Consider the following 6479-nt stretch of genomic DNA (forward strand, 5'->3'; position numbering starts at 1 on the left):
ACATGCAGATTTAGTGTGCCAGAGACTAGGGTTCGCATCTCAGCTCAGTTTAACATTTATTTAAATGAGTGGGTTTTTTCACTGTTCCACAAGGGAACGTTGAATGAATTCCATCTTCTCCTTTCTTGCCAATGGACACTTGTGTTCTTTTCTTAGATTAAAAGTTATTTAAAAAATGGTTTTAAGTGAACACAAAAGTCCAGACACTGAAAAAAGGCTCATTGAATTTACTTAATTCAAATGTGTGCATCATGTCCACGTGACTGAATTGAGTTACACTGTACTGTGTGAATCGATCAGAATTAAACCAAATATTCAAACATTTTATGTATTAATTTAAACTTGTGGCAACGTTTATCAAATGCTCTGTTACAGAAAGAGCATATTCACAATGTGATTTACACACCCTGACTATCACGGATACTCAGAGGTGGGTAGTAACACATTACATTTACTTCAGTAACTTTAAAAAAAAACAACCAAAAAAACAAACAAACAAAAAAAAACAGTTTAATACTTAACTGCTCATACTTATACTCGAGTTCATTTTTAATCACAGAAATGTACTTTTACTTCGCTACACTCTGTGCCGTTCCTCTGTTACTGTTAAATATTAATGAAAATATGTCGTTTTAATAATTAGTTTAAATGATGTAAAATGAGGTTGCGAGCCTTGCGATACCCTGCAGTGGTGTGACACAACAACCACTCACGTTTTTAGGGTCCTGGAGAGGGGAAAGAAGTGAGCATGTCAGAGCACACACACACCATGTCGTCTGAAATTCAGGATTTTTTCCTTTATTTTAATCAGATCTGAAGTAACTAGTAACTTGAGTAGTCTTCTCTTCATATACTTTATTACTCTTACTCAATTATTTATTAATATTATTACCTTTGCTTTCCTCCACCACATCAATATCCCCACTGAACAGTTGGTCTATGAGGGTTTAGCTCTACCTGACCAGGCGACCTACATGTTGGAGGTGTGAAAAGGAAGGTGTGAAAACATCTTGGCAAAAACAATAGCAGAAATTATCCACACCCAACCCCAAGCACAGGTACAAATGGACCATAAGCCTAGGCCCATACAAACACAAAGTGAGGAGCACATTCCACTCAACTATCCAAAAGATATTTCAAATGAAACGGCATAAAAAGTTTACAAAAACAAGAGACTGACAGAAAATCCAGAGACTGTATTTGCAGATCCCCAGAAGGATGGCAGCACCAGCAACCTGATTTTATTATTATTTTTTTTTTACATGAATAAACCCCATGCATGGCACAGGGCCATAATTCCAAACTTTCCCTCTGCTGAAAGAAAAGGCATCTGTGGAACCCCCCAGCTAAAAATAAAAAAGATGAGGAAGACAACTGTCAGCATCAACATATAAAGCGTGTAAAATGTCAATAAAAACAGAATGCAATGATTTGCAAACCTCATAAACCCATATTTTATTCACAATAGAACGTAGAAATCACATGAAATGTTTAAACTGAGGAAATATACAATTTTAAGGGAAAAATGAGGTAATTTTGAATTTGATGGCAACATGTCTTTAAAAAACAAACAAAAAAACAGACTCTGCATTTCTAAGATACTCTTTTTATACCCAACAATTGTACCATGTTACAGACAGTGCTGGAAGGGGAACTGGTACGGCTCAGAGAGATGACCATCTCTCTATACCAGGGGTGCACAATTAGAATTCAAAGAGGTCCAGTGACTAACATTTTCTCCCCCTAAAGGTCCAAACCATTAAAATGTCTAACGTGCGCTATGATTTGGGAGCATATGTCGTTCTTGTATATGTGTAGCTAATAAACAAAGTCCCACATTTCAACAATATTTATTGCACATTTTCAATGCAGACATATTAAACATGAGGAAAAATAAATATAAATAAACGTAAGCCTATCACAAATGTTCTCATTTCAAGCTAAACCAGTTGTGGGACACTCGCTGCAGGAAGGATAAAGGCAAAGACAAAAATAATAATACATGGCCGCTTAGGGCTTCCGTAAGATCGGGTTCAGCAACAAAGAAATTCTTTGTGTTTTTGAAGAGGATAAATCCTGCAACTTTTTCCAGTTACTTATTGATGTGTGGATCTCTCCTTCCCCCCAACTATCATCACCTCTCAGCAGTGCTTCTCTTTGTGTAAAATGCTTTTGCCTCCATTGCGATGTCAAAGACTACAAATACATACAAATAACTTGACCTGGATAGAATTTATATGAAAGTTTTATGCTTCGGCTCTTCCCCTTCAATTTGTTGAGGCAAAAGATGATGAGATTACTTAAAGATGATAATCGCTTATTAGTCACCCAGTACATTTGCATGTGAATCCAAAGCTATTCATGCTACAGTAAGTGAGCATATGCATTTTAGTCCCTGGATTGCCCAATTAAACGAACAGCATTCATTTTCTAAAAAAAAAGGTTTTAAAAAGTTAACTTTAAAAAAAATAAATAAAAGTTAACTAACTTAAAAAAAAAAAAAAAAAAAAATTCTTGGTCACAATTGTAACTGGTTGGTGTCATGTAAACCAAGGAAGGGACTCACTTCTCTGTGCACAGACCACCTGCATCACGTTCTTGTTAATGAGCACTAATGTGTATATAGCCACAGCTTGCAGTGCACTCTTTGTTCTACATTTGTCTGTATATTTAGGGCTCTGGTTTATGTTTAGCCATAGTGTTTTGCTTCAAGGTCATGGTGTCTGTGTTTCATTCTTTATCAAGCTTTAGTAATTCTACACTTGCATCCATCTCCACCTTGAATTTGTGACTGTGGGACAACAAAAATAAGTAAGTAAGAAATTATCAGTTGCTCAATAAGAGCCATTATAAAATTGCAAACGACATAGTGTTACAGCCCAGTCTAGGTTAGGCCACACGGAGTAACCACCTCAGGATTCAATGGAATTGACCTTTAAAAGTGAGGGAGCCAGGAACAACACAACCAGGTTTGTGTTAAAATGTTGTGTATTGTAACACAATTATAGATATACAACTATACAAAGAACCAAACACCAGGCATAACTTCAGGGTGGGCCAAGGCCAAAATAATAAACAAAAGGATTCTTTTGTTAGGTAGCTGGCTTACCTAAAAGGAAAATAAAGAAAATACACACTTCCCTAACTACCCAAGCCAAAAACAGACAAAAGGACCTTCTCCCAAAAGAAATGGCAGCCACACCCCTACTGCCAATGAACCAATTGAACATATATACAATGGTGAAGAGAATACTCAAACAGATACAAGGACAACCAAACTCAATGTCAAAAACCAGGCAAGAGTCAAAACCAGAACAGCAGTCAGAAAACAGAATTTGATATACACCAGGACAAGCAACACAAACCCAACAAATCACAAGTAGCCACCTCCAACATCCCACCCCATGCTCATGCCACTTTATATATGGTCGTCAATCAGTGATGTCATCCTGGGAGGCGGGAGCAAGGTAGGCTAGGGCAGGCTGGAAACTCTGGGAGGGAGTTCGGACCTGCACATAAAATATGGCACAGCACACACACACACACACACACACAAAAACTTCCCATCCCAAAGATAGCGGGTTGTAACAATAGTAACATTTTTTCCCCCTAGCATCAACATTATTCGTTCAGTGTTCTGAAGATGGAAAAAGTCAAACTGCATTTGGAATAGGCAGTGAATTCTGTCATTGTAAAATAATGTTGCAAAGCATTCTTTTATTTTTTGATCTACAGTTAAATAAAGGTTAAACTGGAAAATTAAATGGTAGGCAATACAACTGCACCTATTTCTGGACACTGCTTTATCTAAATATTCTACATAATGAATAAAAATTAAAAAATAAAATCATTTTAAATATTAAATTAAAAAATATATAATATAGTTGTCTTGAATATCACTGCTGCTCATCAAAAATATAAATGGGGCGTCTATCAACTGACGGCACTTCTGACGTTCTGAATAAATAAGCTTTGTCATCAAATCAAAAGTAAGTTTTGATTTGATGGTCAGAAGCTGTACTAAATGACGCATAACCTAAAAATCACAAACATGACACATCAATAAAATAATTTTATATATACAATTTGTTAGATCCTTAAAATAAAGAGACAGTTAAATAGTGAAAAAAGTAATAATTGTTGGAATTATACGAATGAATGGCAACTTAATAGTCCATCACCTGAATCTTTCTAATTGGTGTAGGCCTCCAGTCAGTGTTGTTCATGCGGAAATCATTCAATGTTACTTCGATGAACGTTCTATGGTGAAAAAAAAACACAGCTCATTTAAATTACCACTGCACTATCAAGCACACATACAATACCACGTTAATTTAAATACTATAGTTATTGTATGTGTACTACGAGACTCGATCATGCTCACTTTATATTTCACATAATCTTGTAATCAGAAACTTGTTTAAATTAGGTTTATCGTAAGTTTTGATAAGAAACGTAATATTTTTTATGTGAACCATTCGACCACACTTTCCATTTATATTGTACTGTGTTCAGCTACGTTATGTTGTTCCATGCGCCACCTGGTGGTTATTGTGTGAAGCACAACAAATTAATTAAAATTCTTAGAACCTTGCCTGCAGTATACCGCGTGATCAGACGTGACGAATCATGTGATACTGAGTAAAAAAACGCACATTCTTAAAGGCCACATCTGTAGCTATTAGCATATTTAGAAATATCATTATAATTTTTGACCACAAGGTGACGCTGTCTGGAAAATTTTTGAGTCCCTTCAGAGCAGAAATCAAAAGACACATACCGAGTTTCGTAAGGATACGCCAAGTCATTCATAAAATACAGCATTTTATGATTAAATTAAAAATGGCAGACATCCAAAAAGGCAGACAGAGTAATTTTTCATATCGCTGGACTCGGTATCTATCTGTGTGCCAAATTTCATAACTTTCCCGCAAGCGGTTCTATGGGCTGCCATAGACTCAAGAGCGGAAGAAGAAGAAGAAGAGGAAAAAAACTAATAAAAACAATAGGGGCTTGATCCCTAAAAAATGAAGAAAAGAAAAGGGACCAAAGAAAAAAGAAAGAAAGCAGACAAAAAAGAAGATAATGAAAATACTCCATCCATCCATCCATCCATCTTCTATACCGCTTAATCCTTTTCAGGGTCACAGGGAAACCTGGAGCCTATCCCAGGGAGCATCGGGCACAAGGCGGGGTACACCCTGGACAGGGTGCCAAGGACTGGAGGAGGAAACCGGAGTACCCGGAGGAAACCCCCGCAGCACGGGGAGAACATGCAAACTCCACACACACAGGGCCACGGTGGGAATCGAACCCCCGACCCTGGAGGTGTGAGGCGACCACTAAGCCACTGTGCGCCCTAATGAAAATAGTTTAAAAACAAAATAAAGGAGAACAAAGAAGAAAGGAAAAGAAAGTGTGTTTTTTCCATCAAAGGAAAGAAAGAAATAATAGGAAAGAAACAGTGAAAAAGGAAGGAGTAGGACAAGCAAGAGAAAGGAGTAAAGAAACAAAAAAAGAAAAAGACAAATGCAAAATAAGGAAAAATTTAAAAAAGAGAAAAAAAATAAGGGAAAAGAAGAGAAAGAATGAAATGAAGAAAGACAGAAAACAAAAAGAAGATGCCATCTTCTCCTCCCATGTTTTTTTCTCCATTCTGTTTCCCCTGATCCTCTCTTTCTATCTCTCTCTCCCTTATTTAATCAGTTAATCTCTCGTTCTTCCTCTTTCCATCTGTTACTCAGCACAGCTGTCTGCATCTTTATCTGTCCCTTAATTCTTTCTCTCCCTCTCTCTTCCTTATTCAGTATATCTATCCCTCCCTATTCTTCCTCTTTCTGTGCCCATACCTTTTTATGTGTGACTCTATCTATCTCTCTCTTTCTGTTGCTCAGCACTCTTATCTTTATTGTTCCTCTGTATTCAGCCACTCTCTCCTCCTCATCTCTCCCTTCATCTCTCTCTCTCTCTCTCTCTCTCTCTCTCTCTCTCTCTCTCTCTCACTCTATTGTGTGGGAGATGAGAGCAGTTTGGTGTCTCACTTGTTTTTGTGCTGTTTCAGCAGATTTAAAGTGGATCGCAAGAGTTTAGTACGATCATGCATGCACACACACACACACACACACACACACACACACACACACACACACACTCACGTCCTTTGTCTATTGTGTTGTTCATATTTGCTTGAATTAATGTTATTTGCATTTTGTTTACTGTTTGTGTTCACATTTGTGTTTTTGTTGGTGTTAGTGTTTGTATTTGTGTTCAGTCATGTTTGTATTAGTGTTTGTTAGAATTTGTATTAGTGTTTTGGTTGTAATAGTGTTCGTTTTTGCATTTGTGCTTGTATTTGTGTTTACGTTTGTGTTCACAGTCATGTTTGTATTTGTTTTCAAGTTCATTTTTGCATTCGTTAGTGTTTATTTTTTCTAGGTTTATGTTGGTGTTCATGTTCATATTTGTGTTTATCTATTGTT

Source organism: Ictalurus furcatus, chromosome 26 (assembly GCF_023375685.1).
Source record: "Ictalurus furcatus strain D&B chromosome 26, Billie_1.0, whole genome shotgun sequence".
Taxonomy (NCBI): Eukaryota; Metazoa; Chordata; class Actinopteri; order Siluriformes; family Ictaluridae; genus Ictalurus; species Ictalurus furcatus.